General features: G+C 44.2%; 1 protein-coding gene and 1 long non-coding RNA gene across 6 annotated transcripts in view; one reads left to right on the top strand and one right to left on the bottom strand.

Annotated features, from left to right (window-relative positions):
* GRID1 (glutamate ionotropic receptor delta type subunit 1) overlaps positions 1–22,946 on the top strand; it is a 701,884-nt gene that overhangs the window by 361,459 nt on the left and 317,479 nt on the right. The gene's annotated exons all lie outside the window — the stretch shown is intronic.
* Positions 9,260–14,977, bottom strand: LOC123576701. The gene is made up of 3 exons (XR_006701549.1): positions 14,581–14,977; positions 9,635–9,713; positions 9,260–9,542 (listed from the first exon to the last, which is right to left on the bottom strand). It is a non-coding gene; the product is annotated as an uncharacterized LOC123576701 (long non-coding RNA).

Below are 22,946 nucleotides of genomic sequence, written 5' to 3'. Positions count from 1 at the left end.
TGATAGTTTGTTATTAGTGTATAGGAACATAATAGATTTCTATATATTGATTTTGTGTCCTGCAACTTGACTGAATTCATTTATTAGTTCTAACAGGTTTTTTTTTTTTTTTTTGTGGAGTCTTTAGGGTTTTCTGTATATAGTATTATGTGATCTGCAAATAGTGACAGTTTTACTTTTTCCTTTCCAACTTGGATGCCTTTTTTTTTTGCCTAAATGTCATGATGAGGATTTCTAATACTATGTTGAATAAAAGTGATGAGAGTGGGCATCCTTTCTTGTTCCTGATCTTAGAAGAAAAGCTTTGATATTTTTACCATTAAGTAGGATTTTAGCTATGGGTTTCTCATATATAGCTCTTATTGGTTGAGGTACCCACTTTGTTGAGTATTTTTTTTATCATAAATGGATGTTGAATTTTGTCAAATGTTTTTTCTATATCTACTGAGATCATCATATGTTTGTATTCTCATTTTGTTAATGTGGTGTTTCATGATTGATTTGTGGATGTTTAACCAACATTGCATCCTGTCCTAAATCCCCCTTGGTGTTGGGACATGGTCCTTTTAGTGTATTGTTGAATTTGGTTTGCTAATATTTTGGTGAGAATTTTTGCATCTATGCTCATCAGGTATATTGGCTTATAATTTCCTTTTTTTTGTGTGGTGTTTTTGTTTGGTTTTGATATGAGGCTAATATAGGCCTTGTAAGGTGTGTTAGGATGCATTCTCGTCTACTCAATTTTGGGGGGAAGAGTTTGAGAAGGATAGGTATTAAATTTTAAATATTTGGTAGAATGCACCAGTGACCCTGTCTGGTCCTGGACTTTAATTTGTTGTGAGGTTGTTGATTATTTTTTTTCAATCTCTTTACTAGTAGTGTGTCTATTCAGACTTTCTATTTTTTTCATGATCAGTCTTGGAAGATTGTATATTTCCAGGAATTTATCTATTTTTTTCTGTTTTTCAGTTTGTTGGCATATAATTGTGCATAGTGATCATGATACTTTGTAGTTCTGTGGTATCAGTTGTAACTTCTCTTTCACTGTGATTTTGAGTCCTCTCTATTGTGTCCTTGCACTGTGGAAGACCACATCTCTGCTTTTCCTGTCTCAATATAGTTCTTTTATCTTTTATTTTGAAGAGAGTTATTCAGCTAGTTTTCAGTATTTTTGGTGAGTATGTTTCAATATGTAGCTATAGATTCTGTGTTTCTGTCAGATGAGGTGAGTTCAGGGTCTTTCTATGCTGCTATCTTGGAATACATATTTTATTTTTTTTCTTACCTTATTGCACTGGCTATAACTTCTAATAAGATGTATAATAGGAATGGTGAGAGTAGAGATATTTGCCTTTTTCTTATTTTAGGAGAAAATCTTTCAGTCTTTCAATATTAAGTATAATATTAGCCGTGTGTGTGTGTGTGTGTGTGTATGTGTGTGTGTGTGTGTGTGTGTGTGTGTGTATGTGTGTGTATGTGTGTGGGTTGGTACCCTTTATCAAGTTGAGGAAGTTATCTTTTATTCTTAGTTTGCTGAGAGTTTTTATCATGAATCATGCTGAATTTTTCAAAATGAGTTTTCTGCATCTTTTGATGTAGTTTTTGTTTCTTAGACTGTTAAATTAGTGTAACATATTGCTTTATTTTTAAGGATTGAATTAGTCTTGTATTTCTGAGTTATATATTACATGGTCATAATATTCTTTTTATATATTGCTAGATTCAATTTGTTTATATTTAATATTTTCTTGAAGATCTTTTTGTGTATGTTTTTTTAAAAAAGTTTTTATTACAATTCCAGTTAGTTAACATACAGTTTTATATTAGTTTCAGGTGTACGATATAGTGATTCAACAGTTCCATACATCTCCCAGTGCTCATCATGCCAAGTGCACTCCTTAATCCCCATCACATATTTAACCTATCCCCTCACCTGCTCCCTGGTAACGATCAGTTTGTTCCTTATAATTAAGAAGGTTGCCCCTCTCTTTCTTTTTCCCTTTGCTTGTTTGTTTTGTTTCTAAATATCACATATGAGTGAAATCATATGGTATTGGTCTTTCTCTATTTTTGTCTATGTTATTGAGGAATATTGATCTGCAGTTTTCTGTTTTCTACTGTCTTTGATTTTTATAGCAGGGGAATTCTGGCTTTGTAAAATAAGTAGAAAGTGTATCCTTTCTGTATTTTGGAAGAGATTGTGTAACATTGGTTTTATTTCTTCTTTAAACGTTTGGTAGAATTTTCCAATAAGATCATCTATGACTGAAGATTTTGGGGAGGGAAGGCTTTCAATTATGCATTAAATTTATTTAGTACTTACACTAATATTCAGGTTATTTATTTTATCTTGGTTGAATTTTGGTTTTTGTGTTTTTCTGCAAATTACTCTGCATCATGTAAGTTGCTGAATTTATGGGTGTAGAGTTGTTCATTTTATTCCCTTATTTTCCTTTTAACATCTGTGGAGTCTGTAGTGATGTCTTCTTACATGTCTGACATTGGTAATTTGTGCCCTCCTTTTTTGTTAGTCTTTCAAGAGGTTTATCAATTTTGTTGATCTTTTGAAAAAATCTGGTTTGTTTCATTTATTTTATGTGTTGTTTTTATGTTTTCAATGTCTTTGATTTCTGATGTTATCTTTATTTCCAGCCTCGTGCTTGCTTTGGGTTTAATATGTTCTTCCCTTTCTAGTCTCTTAATATGGAAGCTTAGATTATTGTTTTGAGTTCTTTCTTCTTTTTGATATACATATTTCAGTGCTACAAATTTCTCTCTAAGCACTACTTTATTTGCATTTCACAAATTGTAAAATGTCAAATTTTTATTTTTGTTCAAAATATTTTTGAATTTTTCTTTAGACTTTCTCTTTGATCTGTGGATTATTTATAAGTGTATTCAAGTGTTTAGACATTTCCTTTTTATTTTTCTGTTACTCAACAATTCTTTTTTTTAATTAAAAAAAAATTTTTTTTTAACGTTTATTTATTTTTGAGACAGAGAGAGACAGAGCATGAATGGGGGAGGGTCAGAGAGAGGGAGACACAGAATCCGAAACAGGATCCAGGCTCTGAGCTGTCAGCACAGAGCCCGACGCGGGGCTCGAACTCACGGACCACGAGATCATGACCTGAGCCAAAGGCAGCCGCTTAACCGACTGAGCCACCCAGGCGCCCCTGTTACTCAACAATTCTAGTTTAATTCCATTATGGTCAGAAAGCCTTTTTATGATTTAATTGTTTTAAATTTTTAAAGATTTCTTTATAATATGAGATGTGGTCTTTCTTGACAAATGTTCCATGTGTATTTGATAATAAATTGTATTTTGTTGTTGTTTGAAGTGTTCTATAAATGCCAATAAGATCTAGTAGGTTGATGGGACTGTCTAGTTCTTCTATATCTTTTTTGATTATCTGTCTGCTGATGCTATTACTGAGAAATTTGTATTGAGCTGATCCAATGAGTTTTTTATTTTTTCTAAGTTACTGTATATTTTAGCTTAACTTTTCTACTTGTTTTTTTTTATATCTTGTATTTCTTTGCTGAGAATTTTTATTTTCCCATTTGTTTTTAGAGTATTCACAATTGCTTGTTAGAAAATATTTTAAATAGTTATTTTATTTTTTTATTTTTTAAATGTTTATTTTAATTTTTGAGAGAGAGTTGGGGAGAGGTAGAGAGAGGGAGACAGATGATCTGAAGTGGGCTCCGTGCTGACAGCAGAAAGGCTGATGTGGAGCTCTAACTCACAAATGTGAGATCATGACCTGAGCCAAAGTTGAATGCTTAACCCACTGAGCCAATCAGGTGCCCCTTAAAGGTCATTTTAAAGTCTTTGTTAGAACATCTCATCATCTTCTCTTAAAAAAAAATTTTTTTTAATGTTACTTATTTTTGAGAGAGAGGGAGACAGAGTGCAAGTGGGGGGGGGGGGCAAAGAGAGAGGGAAACAAATAATCTGAAGCAGGCTCCAGGCTCTGAACTGTCAGCACAGAGCCAGACACAGGACTCAGACTCATGAACTGTGAGATCATAACCTGAGCCAAAGTCAGATGATTAACCAACTGAGCCACCCAGGCACCCCAATATCTCCTCTTGATGTTAATGTCTTTTTTTTTTTTAATATGAGTTGAGATTTTCCTGGTTGTTATTCTGAGAATTTTTGGATTTTATCTTGGACATTTTGAATATTATGCTATGAAACTCTTGATCTCTTTGGGTACTAATATTTTTGTTTTAGCAGGTTAGGTTAAGGCCACAAGTTCTAGCATGTTGCCTATGGACTGTTTCTAAAATCAGTTTTCAGTTTTCAGTTTTCAAAGCACTTGCAGTGCTCTTTTGATATGTCCCATTTGTGTATCACCCAGTGACCAGTCTAGAATCTGGATGGTAACTTGTCTTTAAATTTTGTTTTCACGGGTTTTTTTTTTTTCCATCCTGTTTAGTATCTTATCCTTTTATGAGAAGCTCAGGGGTGTGTCCCAGAAGTTTATAAACAACTTGATGGAACTGCTTTCCCAAACTCCTCCCTCTGTGTGATATCCCCAGTACTTTCCTGTTCTTATGGATCTCCTGTGATGATCCTTCAGTCAGATAGCTGTGGCTTTTGTGATCTTGCCCTGCTCTACACTTTTGTGGCTGTACCTATCTCCAAGGCTGAGGAGCAAGGGGAACAGAAAATGAAAACTTGTTAAACTTCAATCCAGTTTAGTGGAACTTAAAATTCTTGTCCTCTTCCCTTACCTGACTGCCACTATTTATTTTTCAGATTCCTCTAATACTGATCCATGCATTCTGTCTAGGTTTTATGGCTACATCCAGGGGAAGAATCATGGTGGGGTGTGATTACTCCAACATGCCATATCAGTGCTTCTTAACCAGATGTGCATTTCTCAATCAGCTGCGGGATGTTTTTTCCCTTGAGTAGTTTGAATGGAGCCCTCTAAGTGAGATTTATAACCTTTCCTTGCCTCTGAGGTGGAGACCCTTGAATAGTGTAGCCATAGTGGTGAAGTCCCTGGAACTAAGACAGAGCCAACAGATGGAATGCAGAGGATCTAGCTGCTCACTAGTTGGGGACTGCTCCACTAGCCAGATGCTCTTAGAACATTTGGTCTACCCAGAAACAAAATATAGGATAGCTGATAGAGGGCACATCAAAGAGTTGGCTCATGATACCAGAGAACTACTTTGTTTCTAGATGATGCCTCTACATTGAGTTGTGTATGTGAAGCCTCAATATTCTGTGGGTGCAAAATTCTACTTTTGGAAAACAACTTTATAAGATAAAACCCCGAGTCTAACATGAAAATAAACAAAAAGAATATAAAACACAAAAATGTGCTTTTGAAACATTTATAGTAAGTTTATGAAACCAAACAGGGGATATCAAAGTTGGTTTTACATTTGCATCTGCTTCAGCCAAGTGTGGGCTGGCAGAAATGTTAAAAATATAAGCCCAATGGCATCTGGACTGAAGATACTGTGTTCTTATTAACACTCCCAATGTTAGTTGCTTTTCATTGCTTTAAGAACCTTATATTGCATTTAGAAGTAGGGAATTCTTGTCTGTAGAAGGTTCTCTCATTAAAACCAGAGGCCACCACTCCTAATCTTGCCTGGACACCTGGAGATAAGGTTTCAGCATTATTCCCAGACCATTGGGGTGAACCTAGCATTCAGTCCATTTGCAGATGCATACTTGTGCTGAGCATCTAATACCTCACCAATTGATGAAGTGCAGGCATGATGCTCTGGCCATGAGATACCTCTATTTCTTCATCACAGGGTCTACCAGTATCTCACTGTTGGTCAGTTTTAGGGTTACACAGAAGTGAACAGCTGGGGCTCTTGTGGTCCTCAGCTTCTGATTCCAGGTACACGACTTAAGGGCAGGGATGTTGGGTGTAGAAATTGCAGTTATTGGCAGTTATCAGCTGGATTTCAGGCAACCTCAATCCTGCAACTTTCTTCCCAGGGAACCGCCCTGCTTTGCCACTGCCCACTCACAGGCACCGTCACTATGTGATCCTCTCAGCTTCCCCTGAGGGGCCAGGCTGCTGACTGAGGGTCACTGAACAACATCTGTAAGCCCAGATGGAGGGTCTGTTTCTTGACTGGAAGAGCTATTTGGGGGCATTGGGTCGAGCCTCTTTCTGGATCTGGTATGATCATTTTTCTTTCCTGTTGTTTGTTGTGTTTGAAAAATTGAAACAGCTTGTAGCCCCTGGCCCAGGACATGTGTCTGATTAGCTGACTCATCATGGAGGATGGCTCAGCAGGCCAGAGTACAATGAGGTTAAAAGATGTGGCGTCCATCTCCATGGCAGGGGCACCTGCTCTATATTTAAACTGGTCTCTTGATGGGGCATTTCTCTGCATGAGTGGGGCTTCGAGCATGTCTTCTGTGGGTAAAAGACATCATGTCCAACAAAGGATATGGGTGTCTGCCTTTGACTTTGGACAGATCTCATTACTCTCTAAGTCATAATTATGCCATCTATAAAATGGGTATATAATGCAATTTAGTTTATTAGTTTCATCATGAGAATTAAATAAGACAGTGTGGGTAAAAGCAATTAGCCATGGCAGGCCTATGGCAGGAAGTTCTAAATAAATCTAAATAATACCCTTTTCATCATTTCCTTCTTCTTCTTCTGTTACTTGCTAGTCGGGGCCCCTGGATGAGGTACCTATTTTCTCTGAACCTTGTTCTCATGTGTGAAGTGGAACAGTAATAATTTCTCTGCGTACTTATCAGAGGATTAAACAGACATAAATATAAATGTCCTGGGACTAGTAGTTTTTCAATATTAATTCCCTCCCTAGCCTTCTTTGATTAACATACATATTTGTCCTTTGAAAACATTGGCTACAATACAAAGAAAGGTGGCCCTTGTACAGAGAATCACCCAATTGAGGTAGTGTCCTGGGATTAATCACACCGTCAACCAGAGCACTAGAGATGTCGGCTCTAAAACTGTCCCGTCTCTGCTATGCATATATTTTTTTTTAACAATTATTCATTTTTGAGAGTGAGAGAGACAGAGCATGAGCGGGAGAGGAACAGAGAGAGAGGGAGACACAGAATCAGAAGCAAGCTCCAGGCTCTGGGCTGTCAGCACAGAGCCCGACACAGGGCTCGAACTTAAGGACAGTGAGATCATGACCTGAGCTGAAGTCGGACACTTTACCAACTGCTCTGAATCTTTTAATTTCCATCCTACTGTTCTGACTTCAGTCACAGCTGTGCCTGAGCCTACACAAATCTCCACCTGCTATCTGCTTCCCCACCCATCCTCTCTCCCTCGGCAGCTGCCACCCTGGAGCTGACAGACACCCTGACCTCCACCTCTTCTCTTCCCCTACTTACCTTAACTGACACCTGGTTATCCTCTGTGGACAGCCTGTCAAGTTGAAGGTGTTATTCCCCCTCGGGCTTGCTCTCTCCCCATCCCAGATCTGCCTCATTCCTGATGACTTTCACATTTCGGCCTTTCATTTCCATAACCTCTTCATCTCCAGTTGCACCTCCTCACTTACCTGAGCCTTTCAGCCTCGTGGAGTTCATATTCTAGACAAGCCCACTGGCGACAGCTACCCCGTATCCAAAATCACAAACACAACCTACCGTTCTCCAACTACCCTCAGTTCTTCTGTTGGAACAGTGAGATCTTTAACCCCACATTCTTCACAAAACCCTTGTCTCCTGAGTTAAACATCATGATTTTGTTTCATTAATAATCCTTCCCTTGCCTGCCCAATTTCCCTGTTCACTTTTCTTTGTGATATTTATCAGGCAAAACTCCTGATGAACCTGGAGGCCAACTTGCACAGGTGCATGGTGTTCCGTGAAGAGGAGAGCTGGGTGTCAGGTTTGACTCTTCAGCACTCACCTCTACAGCATTCACATGTCCTCCCGAAACCCCTGTGTTGTACTCTGTCTTCTTCTCTCAATCCCCAATCCACTTCCCCTCCCATTTCCCAGCCATGTCTCATCTCCAGGCTCCCAAGTTATAACCCCACCTGCATCTGCATCCTGTGGCTCATGACCCCATCCTGTTGTCCTGGAGGAAGTAGGTCTCCCTCCCCTTGCAAAGGCCACTTCCTTCCCTGGGCTCTGGATCCAAGCTTTTACCCTCCCTGGGATTTTGCCTTTCCCCCTTTTATACCTCTCTCCTGCATTCCACCTCTCCCACTTTCCTGCTTTGCTGCCTAGAAACTTGTCTTAGAATCTTCCATCAGAAAAGCAAAACTGCAAATCCCTTACCCGTTTTTCCATTCCCCTCCAGCTACTGCCCTGTTTCTTACCTCTCCATGTCCTCTCCTTCTGTCCACGTTTCAACCCACCACAGTGTGGCTACTGATGTCACCCTCCCTTCCTTGAAACTACCTTTGTCAAAGCCAGCCATCTTTATATTTCCGCCCCAAGCTCCTTTCCCTCTTCGGTGCCCTTGCTGTGACATTTGACAAGGTTGAGCAAGACCTCCATGATAGTCTCTTCTCTGGTTTTCACCATGTTGTCATTGGCTGCCAATTTTCTGCTTCACAGGCTCCCCCCAATGTCCTGCCCAAACTTGAACTTTTGACAGTCCCCAAGGGGCAGAGCTGTGCTACTTCTCCTTCCTCTGTTCTCCTTTCTTGGTGACTTCATCTATCCCAGGGGCTTGTCATCTCTACACATCAAACTACTCCAAATGCTGGTCTCTAGCCCAGACGTTTCCTCTGAGCCTTGACATCTGCAGGCATGTTTCCCACATACCTTGGCCTTAAGAGACTCCAGGGGGATTTCTCTAGCCTCCTCCTTTCCCGACATCCCACCTCACAAAATGTCTCCAACAACCATCTAGATACTTGAGCCTGAAACAGAAATCTCCCTGATCCTTCTTTTCCTCACTTTCCACATTCCATGCAGTGGACCCCCCAACATAATAAGGAACTAGATCCAACCAGATGGAAGCCAGGGGCACCTCACCTCATATACAGGTGATTGGACACCTCAGACAACACTGGCCATGTTTCTATCCTTGCCCCATGTTCCTGCAGGCCCTAGGAAGGGAGGCCTGAGGAGTAGGGAGGGATATGAAAGGAATCTCTTAGAAATCATGCTTCCTCCCCAGGACAAAGATTAGCCATGGCATGAGAAACGGTGGAGGAAGGCATGAAAGGGGGTGAAATAAGCTTGGACCTCTTGATAATTAAAAGTGACTTAAACTTTTTGGTGTCATTCTGGAACCAAGGTGAATGACTAAAGGAAAAGAAACTTTTAATATTTTTATTCTCTTGGGTTTTGGTTGTTTAATAAGTCACTGACAATAAATGTGACCTCATCACCTCCTGTGTAAGAATTTTCGAAGGTTTTCTATTAAAATAAAACTCAAACTCCTCACAAGGGCCTCTGTACAGTTTGTGTTAGGTGCAGGGGATTCATTGGTGAACAAACTCAGCTTTTTACCTTCCTTCATGGAGTTTTCAGTGGGTAGGAGATGTAGACATCAGGCAAATAATTGCTGTGTCCCCCAAAACAGTATAAATCACAATGTCTGTGAAGGAAAAGTGAAGTGTGTTAAGATGGGTTGTGAGGGGTCTGTTCTGGATGCACATCTGAGAAGGTTCCTGAAGAAGTGTCACTTACAGTTGGATCTGAAGGGCTAGCTTGACGCTGGCAGTGATGGGGGAAGAGCATCCTGGATCCAGGTAGAAGGAATGGAGGCCTAGAGAGAGAAAGAACTGGGTAAGGCGAGGCTAGGAGCCTGAGGTGAGGCTAAGAGGAGGCAGGGAGGAAGCAGGGAGATGAGGGAGAGGGAGGTGAGGCTGTGAAGAGGGAAGTAAGGCTGGGAGGAAGTTGGTGAGACTGGGAGGAGACAGGGAGGCTGAGGAGGTGAGGAGGGAGGGGAGGCTGAGAAGAGAGAGGTGAGGCTGACAAGAGGGAGGTGAGGCTGGGAGGAGGGATGTGAGACTAAGAGGAGGTAAGGAGGCTGGGAGGAAGCAGGGAGGCTGAGAGGAGAGAGGGGGTACTGGAGGAGGGAGATGAGGCCTTGTGTGAGTGAGGAAGAGGAAGAGAGAGGGTCTGATTTTCAATGAGTGAGCTTTTAGAAGGTGGGTGTGCAACCCCATCCAGGGTAGGTTTATAGAGACCACTCGGGCTGCTGGGCTGGAAGGCTGGCGAGCTGGGAGCAACAAGGACTGGGCATCGAGTGACTACTCTGGTGTCTGTTGTGGTGCACCCCCTCCTCCAGTGACTGGCCCTAGATGGATGGGGTTTTTAGGGTGTGGCAGGGAGGAAAGTTCTGAGCCATCCTGGAGCTCAGGCTGGTGGTCTTCCCTTAGAATCAGCACTCATAGCTGGGAGATGCAGACATGCCAGAATGGGGCTGCTCTGGGGCAGGGTGTGGAACAGGGGAATGGGAAGAATCCTAGCTCCATGAAATGAACAAATGGGCATTGTTATTTTTCCCCCCATTCACATGAGACAAGGAAGCTTTATCTGCATTGCCCTTTGCTGTATCTTCAGTACCTAGAACAGTTCTCTGGATTTAGTGCTCAGCAAATGCTTGAGCACATGAATGAATATCGTACATGTGTTACACTCACGTGCAAACTCAGGCTGAGGTGACCAAGGAGCTGGGGAAAGTTTCAGGAGACCCCAGCATCCTTGCCCACTTCCTCACTCAGTGTGCAGGGTCCTGATATGCTTTCACCCCATCAGACAGTTCCCTTCCACCAGTGTGGGTGGCGGGTGGGGCAAGTTGTAGGCAGGCTTTGGCGGAGATGCTAACCTTCTCCATGCTGCTGCCTCCCCCAAGCTCTCCCCAGTTGTGCCCCCTCTCCCCACCCCCCATCAGTGCTGCCTCTGTGACTAATGCTATTTCCCCAAACAGAATGCACACACAAGTGCTTTAGACAACAACCTGCATTATTATTTTTTCTCTTGGACTGACTGCTTCGGTGCCCACCAAGGGTTCTCCCAGGGCATCTCATTTGGAAATATTCTGGGCTAGCCATCTGCAGGCAATTGCCTTTAAGACAAAGGCAGTGTGAGACAACTTCATTACCTTTTCAGGTTTTTCTCCATTAAGTTTGGGATGCTTCAAGTACGAGGTGCTGCAAGTAGGAGGTATTCTTTGTCTGGAATATGAGGGCTCCTGGGTTTGCTGCTGACTGCGGACGCTTCCCTCCCCCTTTCCTGGGCCTCAATTTCACTACCTTAATGTGATGTGTCTGATGACTTCTGTGGGGCTGTCTGGCTCTGATACTTCTTCCCAGGGTCTGGCACTTGCTGGGCTCTGACCAGCACCCAGGTTTTTGAGAGCTTTTCACAGGGGTCCTGCCTGCTGCCTTTCAGCTCCAGGTTCTGGACCAGGCCCATCACCTGCCTGTACTGTTGAGGAGAAGTCTCAGCAGTTGTGGGAGGGCTCTCCTCCTCAGGACCCCTCAGCATCTGGGCTTCATTATTAATAGGCATCAACAGTTTGTGCCTTGGTCCCAAGTGTTCAGATGGTGGATGGATTAGACCTCACCAGGTTTGGGCATAGGCTGGGTATGCTGAGTCTATAAGAAGGAGGGGAAACTTGTATTTTTTCCTTGTTCGATGTTGTCTGGTCCCAGGTCTTTTCTGAGGCCACCAGGCTGGGCAGTGAGGGGTAAAGGGAATCTGTTAAGAGCCTATGAAAAAGTCGCTAGCAATAAGCATAAAGATTAGCAGGGTAGGGAGGAGGCCAGGGGTGTATGCTAGGGCCTCCCTGTGTGGCCCGGAAGAGTGGAGACTGAAAGGTCAGGGGGGTTGGTGGTGGAGAGGAAGGCTGGGTTCAGGCAACTTTCCTGAAATCCAGCAGCCATGAAGATTGGCAGGGGGTGGAGGGGAGAGGCTGAAGCCCAGGTATCTAGAGGAGACAGGGGAATGTAGGAGAAGGGATAGTTTGGTTATGTTGAGGTTGAGGAGTCCAGGGGCCACAGGAGAAAACAATATTGTGCCATGAAGAACAAAGAGAAGGAGCCCTTTTCTCTGTGCGGTCCCCCAAGGCCATGGCCTAGTGACAAGCCTTGATTCTCTCTCGCTTGATAGAGTTGTGGCAAGGGAAGGTCTCTGAGCAATGGGGCATGGCCTTGAGGAGGAGCCAGGCTCCACCCGGGAGACTCCCTGGATCTCCCTTGGCCCATCCACGGAGCCCAGAGGCTCATTCAGTCCGACAGCCCTGGATGTGACACACTGGCTGAGGAGAGGTTGGCAGCTAGGACTCCCAAATGGTCTCAGAAGGAGGTCCATTCTGTGCAAGTCTCCACAACCCTTTTCTGAACATCAGTTCTCTCCCCTTTAAAATGGGATAATCCTTTATGTCCTGCCCATCTTAGAGGGGTGAAAATTAGAGTCTGTGAAAATTAACTAGGCTCATTTCTGAGGCGATATGCCACTATGAACTTAGGAGTTACTGCAGCGCACGGGGCACACAGCTCAGTCTCACCTGGTGAATTAGCACATGTGCCCTGCTCTGTCTTCTCTTCCCTGTCTTGTGCACATGGCTTCCCCAGATTTCCTGGTTGAGCTGGGTCCTAGCCTGCACCCAGGGCTGACCAGCATGTGGGGAGAGACTCCATTGTCTCACTTATCGACTCAGCAGAGGCAACCCAGTCATACTCACTTAGGCAAGGTGGTGGGTACAGGAGTAGGGTTGCCCACCTGCTACCCTGGAGCCCTGTATCCAGCTCATGGTCAGCGTCCACTTCCACTCAGGCAGTTCTTCCTTCTCTGGGGGCCACCAGCCTCTGGAGATCTATGTTGTTCCTGGCCTTGAAGTTGGCTAATTGGTTCAACCACAGAGGGCCTTGAGAGAAAAATACCACGTGTGTTTCTAAAGCGTTTTTAGGGAGCCATAAAAGTGCCAGAATTTCTTTTTTGTGATGGTTTTTAGGTCCTGATGTAAGAGATTCTTGAGTTTTCCTATGTTTGCCCATGAGTTGCTCTCACTAAAAAACTTCCAGCCTCCTTGGAGGGAGTATTTTCCAGCTGCAACAGCCATGATGGGAAGGGATTCTGCTGGAAAGGTAGAGACACTAGTGGAGGCAGAAACAGTCCTGATAGGAGCCAGGCACTATGCAAAGCTGGTTGCATATGTTATCTTGTTGTGTTCCTATTAGAAACTGAGGTCATAATGGGATTGTCCGAGGCAGAGAGCGGCTCTGAGAAACCACTGACTTGTCTGGAATCACACAGCTGCTAAGGTTAGGCTCCCCTCCTCCTTGTCAGCAATACTGTCTGTGACACCCTCAGCTCTCACTGACTGACTATGCCCACAGGAGTCCTCAAGGGTAGCTGCACTTCACCATTGAACTCTATAGGCAGTTTCCATAGAGCAACTGAACTGACCCTCTTAAATATAACCCAGATCATTTTTGCTCAAAATGCTTCCAGTGATGTCCACTCATACTCAGAAAAAGATCCAGAAGTCCTTTTCATCACCTCCAATGTCCTCACAAAATGGCCACTACTCCCCCTGGTCTTGTCTCTGTCTGACTTCTATCCCTCCATGCTCCTCTGGTGCCTCCTTTTCGGTCCTCATATATGCTAAGCAAGCTCCCACCTCAGGACCTTTGCACTGGATGTCCCCTCTAATTGGATCACTCTTTTCCCAGATGGCCTCAGGTTGATTTCATTACCTTGTTGGAACCTCTGTGCAATACTGCTTCCTAGAGAGGCTTTCCCTGACTGCCCTTCTTGTCCCTGTTCTCCTCTGGCCCTTGCCCTGCTTTATTCCATAGTGTTTGTCATGACCCAATATTATATCATATGTTAGTTGGAAGGTCACTTGATTGTCTCTCTCCTACCAGGCTGCAATAAAAGGAACTGTATCTTTCTTGCTCCTGTTGTATCCTCTATGCTGGTGATAGTGCTGACACACAGTTGGCACTCAAGGCATTTGGTGAAGGAACGACTCATTGAACGAACACCAGGATCAAGAAGTGATGGGTGGGGTTGGGGCACCTGGGTGGCGCAGTCGGTTAAGCGTCCGACTTCAGCCAGGTCACGATCTCGCGGTCCGTGAGTTCGAGCCCCGCGTCGGGCTCTGGGCTGATGGCTCAGAGCCTGGAGCCTGTTTCCGATTCTGTGTCTCCCTCTCTCTCTGCCCCTCCCCCGTTCATGCTCTGTCTCTCTCTGTCCCAAAAATAAATAAACGTTGAAAAAAAAAAAAAAAAAAAAAAAAAAAAAGAAGTGATGGGTGGGGGATGGAACACAGTGACAGTAAAGGAAAGAGAAGGATCCAAATATGGACATCTGGGCATTAGGACTCAGGCCTATGGGACCCCAGGGCAAGAAGGCAGAGCTTGGAGGAACTTTGGCACCATTTGAAGGAGACCGGCATAAAGTCCTTTGCCAAGGTTCCTAGTGGCTGCTGAGCACTGATCTAAAGCTGGACAGCCAATGAAGCCCTTGTGAAGTCAGCGGCCTTGGTAGCCAGATACTTCCAGATTCCCTTTCACAAAGGCTGATACTCTATGAGGGTTTTTCCCTGGAGTGACTGTGGCTCATATCCCTTGCCCGCACATTTCAAGGCATAAAATGGAGCAAAAGCAAGCAGGCCTTACCTTGCAGCTGCATGTCTGACCAAAGGTGTTGCTTGCAGAAGTGTGAGTTATTCCTGTCCAGGTGTGGAGAGGTATGTATCTTGTGATTGGCTACTGGTGGTCATTTCTTCCAGGGATTGAACTGGAACATGCAGCCTGTGGGTTAATTCTTGATTTTCTGCAGCCATCGGCTGCTGTTGAATGGTGGTTTGCTGAGATTTACCCTTGTCATTACCCCTGAGATTTACAGCTGTCATTTCCTGTGTGCCCACGGTGGCTGACATGTGCTCCCTAAAAACCTTGTATGAGGACACTATTCACCCTATAGTGATCCCATACAGTCACCCTAAAGGCCTCATCTTATGTTTTTATTTTATTTTTGAGAAAGAGACAGAGTGTGAGCAAGGGAGGGGCAGAGAGGGGAGACAGAATCTGAAGCAGGCTCCAGGCTCTGAGCTGTCAGTGCTGAGCCCGATGCGGGGCTTGAACTCACAGAGTGCGAGGTCATAATCTGAGCCAAAGTCAGACACCCAACCAACTGAGCCACCGAGGTGCCCGCCCTAATGACCTCATCTTAACTTGATTATCTACACAGACGCTATTTCCAAATAAGGTCACATGCTTAGGTACTGGGGTTAGGACTCCAACAGATCTTTTTTGAGGGACACAACTCAACCATAACCAAGGGCTAGGTGTTCATGGTGTCCTGAGTTCTCACTGAAATATTCTGTCACATTTTACAGAGAAGGAAAGTGGGATTCAGGGAAGCCATGTAAGTTTCCCAAGTTCCTGTTCCATAAGTAGCAGAAGTAATACCTGATGCCTCATTTGGGGATTCCAGATCCAGGGCTCAATTCATGATGATGCCTTTAGGAGGCAGGTCCCCTTTTCCGTCCCACTTGGGACACATCCAGCACTGTAGGCTGTATTATTATTCTCTTATCAGCCTTTTGCCTCATGACCTCTGGATGGGAACACATGGGTGTTTTTCCATGGAGAAGGAGCAGAGGTTTGCCTGCTGCCCAAGAAACACCCAGAGATGAGATACAGAAGGAGGAATCAGAGCTGTCCTGGATAACTCCCAGCTTTGTGAGAGCCAGTAGAGCCTTGTGGTTGAGAACTCAGGGTCTGGAGTCAGACGTGTTAGCTGTGTGACCTTGCACAGTCACCTGGTTCAGAAATTCAGTTTCTTCATCTATTACATGGAACTAAAGTTTGTTTTGATATCTAAGGCTCCTAGTGTGATGCCTTAGGCATAGTAAGTACTTAAACATTCATAGAAGAAGAGAATGTAATCCAGGATAATACACTTAAATGCATCACTGCCATACTTTGTTTTCACTTGATAAATACTGAACACTGTCATTCTGGGCTTGGTTGTAGGTGCTGGGGATCCAGTGGGGAGCAAAACACCTTGATACTGTCAGGCTGGGGGCTGTGGTGTGGTACCAGACCCTTGGGGAGAAGACCTCTGAGCTGGGATCTGATGGGTGAGGAACCTAATTGTGACCCGATCTAGGTGAGTCCCAGGTGGGAGGGGAAGGAAGGGGAGAGCATTTCAGGACCTAGTACAACGTTTGAAACATAACGAGGATGGAGTGGCTTTGGTCTCTCCTGAGACTAATAGGCAGCCATTGAAGGCTTTGAAGCCATGACTGCTATTATGATATTTGTGTTTGATTGAAAAGTTCATTCTGGCTGCTATGTAGAGCTTGGATGGAGGTGACAGTTGTGGACTATTGAAGACCAGGTAGGAGGCTATTGAGGTTGTTTTGGCAATAGACAAAAGTGGCTTGGTTTAGGCCAGTGGATAGACCTGGAACCTGGCAGGAAGCCTGGCCTCCTGGCCGCTTCCTGATCCCTGTGGACTATCATCTGTCACTGAGGATATCCATGCTGTAGCCCTTGGTCATGGTTGAGTTGTGTCCCCTCAAAAAAGATCTGTTGGAGTCCTAACCCCAGTACCTAAGCATGTGACCTTATTTGGAAATAGCATCTGTGTAATCAAGTTAAGATGAGGTCATTAGGGCGGGCACCTCGGTGGCTCAGTTGGTTGGGTATCTGACTTTGGCTCAGATTATGACCTCGCACTCTGTGAGTTCAAGCCCCGCATCGGGCTCAGCACTGACAGCTCAGAGCCTGGAGCCTGCTTCAGATTCTGTCTCCCCTCTCTGCCCCTCCCTTGCTCACACTCTGTCTCTTTCTCAAAAATAAAATAAAAACATAAGATGAGGCCTTTAGGGTGACTATATGGGATCACTATATGGTGAATAGTGTCCTTAAAGAAGGAGAAATTTGTACACAGAGACACAGAGACACACGAGGGAAGACGATGTGAAGACGCCATTCACAGCTAAGGAGAGAGGACTGGAACAGATCTTACCCTCTAAGCCCTTGGAGGAAACCAACCCTACAGAAACCTTGATCTTGAACTTCTAGAATTGGGAGAGATGAATTTCTGCTGTCTAAGCCACTCAGGTCTGTGGTACTTTGTTACAGTAATCCTAACAAATGAATACCTGTTTGTCTCTTTATAGAGAAACCTGGAGACCTACAAAACATCAGCACCTGGGTCCCACTCTCGGCGATGCAGATGTGGTTGTGGGTGGGGTCTCTCTGGGTGGTGCTGATGAGTATCGGGCATGGGGAGGGTGGGTTGCAGAGCACAGGTCTCATGCTACCCTTCTTCTGTGCTTTTGCACCCTTAGTCCTCAGATCTATCCATGGAGCCAGTCTACTAGAAAGCTCTGAACTTGGCATTCATTATGCCCCTAGGGCCTTCAGAGTCCCCTATACAGTGGTAGCTTTTGTCATGGGTCCCACAAGAAAACAAGGTATGGAATTTGCCATAGTCTCTGTGTCTGGCACTGTTATTTATTTAGGTGTAGTGGGAGGAGGTTGGACACGGGAGTCAGAGAATGCAGCTCTGCCACTCACTGACTTGAACTTGGCCAAGATGCTTACTCTTTCTGAGTCTCTTTCCTTTTTTAAAACCTGTGGAGTGCAGCCATGTCCTTGCAGGGTCCCTATAAGGATGCAGGGAGGATGTGCATAAACAAGGCTTCCTATACAGCTGGGCAGACTGTGTTCTGCACAGGATGGCCAGGGGCTGAGTCAGAGCTGGACTTGGCTGGCACACTGGTCACCACCCCTTCCACACTGGTCATGTTCTCATAAGCTCCTACAAGCTGGGATGTCCCTGTATGTCATGGGTGTCATGGCATTCCCAGTATGTAGTTGATATTCAATGAGTATTTGCTTTTTCCCTTGAAGAAACTCTTCGTTACACAACTTGGAGGTGTGTCTTTCAGAACTTAGTGAATATCTGCTTCCTCCTCCCTGGCATCATGATCCAAGCAACTGAATGTATTTCCCTTTTTTGTTCTTACTATCAGGAAGATCAAGGCCATTAATTCTTATGTTGGTACAATTGTAGTTCCCTTTTCTCTTGTTCTAATTGATTATGCTTTATTTATGTTGTATCAGTTGATTAGATAAATTCTTTGTGTAAGCTACTCCGGTTCCTTTGAGAAAATGTTTATAAGCAAATGCAATATGTTTTCAGACTTTGGCCAGCACATCATGTGGCTGTTCTGCGTCCTTTAGTCTGGCAGCCAGTCAGAGATGAGTGGGGTAGCCCTGGAGCTATACGGTGTTGAGCCCGAACCCCAAGGATGTGGCTGTTGGGATATTTCTTTGATCACAGGGTGAGTGGGGCGGGGGGGATGCTGGATGGTCTGGAAAAATGTCCATCTCTCCACCATTTATTGATGGCTTTATTTCATATAGCAAGCAAGAATTATAAGGATAACCCCAGGTATTTGGGGAGCTCCAGAAGGTTAGCAAAATGCTTTTAGAGAGTTGGATAAGTTCCAGGGCCGCTTTGGCCTTCTGGTCCAACTTGAGCTGGTTCTCATGATGGCCCTGCCATGGCCATCGGTTATCATATCTGCCATCATGCCCATCCTCCAGTGCATTGGATACTGAGGTCAGCCTTGCCAGTCTGTTTAAATAGTAGTTAGTATTTCATCTTCAGTGGAGGGACTTTAGCAGGTAGTGGGTTTTTGCGATGTGTAGATTGGCCTGGTGTTTCCACATGGGATTTGAGGGTTTGTAATCTAATCCAGGGAAGCAAAGGAGATAATCTCACAGCATTGTGTCCTGAGGGGTCAGCCTTGAGGGTGCATGTGCAAAAGTGAGAGCTTCTAGGCTTAGCAGGTTTGCATGGGGATCTTGCTTCGGCCTGCTCCCTTTATGTTGCTAGAAATGTTCCACAACTATTTGCATTTTCCAGATCTTTCTCTCTTCTGGAATTGAAACCTCACTGCCCGTGTGCTGAACTCAGCTCAGAGATGTGTTTGTGTGGCCTACACAGTGTTTTTCACCATGTCTACTGGAGCCCCTTTAGATGGGGTGTGTACCCTTGGGTCAGGCCTGGCTATTAGCCCTCCTTGTGGGCTCTTCTCTGAAGCCTGTTCCCTCTCTCCTCACCATCTGATCTGCCTGGGGCAGAGTATGTGTGGCCTCTACCATCTGCATTTTCACCACAAGAGGCTGTGGAGTGGAAGAAAAACCTTTTCTAAGCATCTACTACACGTCACTCACTTCTCCAACCATTTTTACATCTTGAGTCTTCTTCCAACTGTAGTAACGCTACAACGTAGACATTCGTTGACATTCACAGAGGAGGGGCTGTCCCCCAAATCAAGTGTGTTAAGCATCCTTGGCTCCTACATAGGCTTTATGGGCTTCACCTCTCCCCTGGGAGCTGGGCTTTGCCAGGGAGAAGACTGCACTGGAATTCATGGGCCAGTGCTTGCTGCTTAGAAATAAGTCCTCCCTAAGTGCCTTCCATAGGCGGCAGGAGGAGGAGAATGGTTCCTTTGATGATTTTAGATCACTTACGGTCCCACGGCTCACAGATCAGTTCCCATTATGGTTGGAGCAAACTGTTCCAATGTGGTATATTTTCCCGGGTACTGGGAAACTCTGGATTTTTGTTTTTGCCTGTTATCTGGGGCTTTTGAAGACTGTCAGGACTGAAGGCACAAATTTGCAGAGCATACACAGAAAGAAGGAGATGTGGCTATGGCTGACAGAGCAGCTGCTGTAGGGACACTGGGAGACAGGAGGGCTCTGTCTCCTGGGAATCAGCTTGGAATGTGAGCACCCCTCTGTTGGTGTGCAACGCAGGGCAGGGCAAGGGGTGACAAGGGGCAGGGAGGCTAGCTGGCTGGGTTAGGTTTTCTAAGACAAGGAGGCAGTAGCTTGCTCTTTCATCTCTGAAGAGGACCAGGCATAGGTCTGATGAGCAGTAGCTCTCACTGCCTTCCCTTGGTCTAGAGGAATCCCTACTTCTTGGGGCAGTGATTCCAAATCGTTTCATTGCTGGCCACTCTAGTAATTGTGCTGTATTGATGAAGCATGGTCCCAAGGCATGATTAATGTGGATCAAAGTTCTCAGCAGAACACGGCCTTACAGACAGATTAATCTCTGCAGGAAATGATCACAGTTTGATCGCTGGTCATTTTGTTTTTACCTGAAAACAGAACAAAAACTCAATAATCAAATTAGAGAAAATAAAGGCTTTTATATTAATGAGAAGAAAGGAAGAGAATAGCACAATCTTGTCCAGGTTCTGAGAAGGATGAGACATACAGTGCAGAGGCATTCATGTCTATTAGACGATGCTCGCCAACCCAGCGGTTAGCTGGCGAGGTGAACAGACAGAGAGAGGACCCTTGCACCTTCGGTGAGCTCTCTCAGGGCTCCCCATACTCTCACCAATGGTACATCATTCAAGTGATAGATTTTGGAAGAGTAATAAAGGAAAAAGGCTTAAATAGGTTAAACTGTTCTTATAGGTGAAATATATATTACAAGAAAAAATCACTGTCATCTCTTTGGGGGAGCACAAATGAACCTAGTTTTTGGGCAGATGGCCTATGTAAGAGCTTGGCCTTGAGCATTGACTTTCTTTTTTTATTAACTTCTTATTTTTTATTTTAGAGAGAGCATGAGTTGGGGAGGGGAGCAGAGAGAGACAGAGAATCTTAAGCAGGCTCCATGCTCAGTGCTGAGCCTGATGTAGGTCTCGATCCCACAACTCTGGGATCATGACCTGAGCCAAAATCAAGAGTCAGATGCTCAGCTGACTGAGCCACCCAGGTCCCCTGAGCATTGACTTTCTTGATCATCTTCTTGATGGTCTCTTGCCTTATGGGAACTTGTTGAAGTAGGGCTACTTGGAGACTCACTGACCACAAGTCTGGACCAAGAAAAGCCAGTCCTTGGAATTTGGGGTTCCAGCCTAGCCTACTATAAACTGGCCCCAGGGAGGCCAGTTGGCTTCCCCTGTTTGAAAATTCTAGGATGACCCCTAAGCTGATCCCAGTCGCAAACTAGCCATCTGCTAGGTCTCATCAAGCATCTTATAGCTTTTTGGCAATTTTATTTCCTATATGACAGAGGATTTGATGAGGACAATTGCTATCTTGGCCCTAAATGTGGACAGTGTGGAGGAACCATTTGGTGAAGTGGAAGTGAGGGGAGACTTGTGACAGATTTCCCAGATGACCTTTCAGTTTCTGAAGCCAGGAAGGGAAGACTGGGCAAAAGATGCTCTCACCCTACAACTTGGTAAGGGGAATTGCAAAAGTCCCAAAGAAATCCCAATATTTTTGTCAAAATAAGGAAAGATGACTCTTTGGGCTATAGAGGCTCTGAAATGAATGTGGGCACATAATTGTGAATACCTCTAGTGGAGATAGGGAATGTCTGAATAAACCAACAGAGCCATACGTGGAGATTTTGGAGAAATTCATACTCAGGACAAGAATAAATAATAGGACTGGGATGCCTGTTCAGATTTGTATGAGGCCCTTCTAGAGGAAACAGGGAAGCATAGAATTTTAAGCAGGTCAATTAGGTTGATGTATAACTTTAAGCATATATCCAGAGGTTATTGATCCACTGATTGATGTCAATCAAAAGAGGACTTCAATATTGGCTCTGTCTCCTTCAACATGCCCACTGTCTGTGAAGAGCTGTGGCACAAAGATCAAACATTACGTGATGACAAGTCAAGAAGGATGGCTCTGTAATCAGTGCCACACAAGCCCACCGTGTAATATCTAGGAACCTAGGTAATATGGTGCTCTCAGAATTTGTTTATTTACTTGAGAGATGATGATTCCAAATATCTCCAATGACTGGCACAACGTGTCAGAGAACACAAGATAAAATCTAAAACATGCAAAACCTGAAAGGTTCGAAAGGCCAATTGCAGTGTTTGGCCTAGAATTAGAAAGAATAATAATACCTGACATTTACTGAGTTCTGCTACTCATCAGGCATGATGCTGAGTGATTTTCAGACATTATTCTATTTAGTCCTTATGGCAGCCCATGAGTTGGAAGGGTGATAATCTCTATTTTATTAAAAAAGAAAACTGAACCTTGGGTTTTAGGTAAATTTCCCTAGGTCATATGGTATAGTAGATGAAATTATTGTCCAGCAAGTATTCATTCCTATTCCTAAATATCCTCCAATCAGTTACTTCCATGCATTATTGATACTGGACCTGGCCATTGAACTTGCTTTGACTCATGTGGGCAAAAGTGAATGTGAAAGTTCTGAGTCTAAGCTTTCAGGGGTGGGGAATGTTTCCCCTTGTTCCTCCATTTCTGACCACAACAAGAAGAGCCTGCCCCAGGTACTCAGTGTCCTCTCACCTGAGCCACAGGAATGAGAATGTAGAGCGGGGCCACTCAGGTGACCCAAAGACCTGTCAGTGGGAGAAATATGTCCTCAATGTTGTATGCCACCAAGATTTTCTGGTCGTCACTAACTGATACATAGCTCCAGTTTGTAGATGAGCTGGCATTCAAACCCAGATAATCTACTCCAGAGTCCATACTCTTTGGCATTTCACCATATCTCACTAAAAAAAAAATAAAGAAGAATAATTGAGGTGACTTACAATAGTCCCAGATAGAGTCTTTTGGGTAAATATAAAAAAGTCTGTTCTCAATTTATAATTGTAGTTCAATCTCTATCAAAATCCCAATCATTTTTTTAATTGGACTTTTACAAATTGATTAGAAAATTACACTGACAAGGGGCACTTGCATGGCTCAGTCAGCTGAGTGTTTAACTCTTGATTTCGGCTCAGGTCCATGATCCCAGGGTCATGGGATGGAGCCCCTGCTTAAGACTCTCTTTCTCTGTCCCTCTCCCCCACTTGCATTCTCTCTCTCTCTTAAAACAATAAATAAAAAGAAAATTACACTGTCAAGGGAAACCTGGTCAATGTAAAAATACTTAAAAAATAAGAAATAATGAAGGGGACAACTATTAACAGATTCTAGAACATATATACCAATAA

Source organism: Leopardus geoffroyi, chromosome D2 (assembly GCF_018350155.1).
Source record: "Leopardus geoffroyi isolate Oge1 chromosome D2, O.geoffroyi_Oge1_pat1.0, whole genome shotgun sequence".
NCBI lineage: Eukaryota > Metazoa > Chordata > Mammalia > Carnivora > Felidae > Leopardus > Leopardus geoffroyi.
The sequence above is the reverse complement of the archived record's forward strand: the minus strand, read 5'-3'. Positions and strand labels throughout refer to the sequence as shown.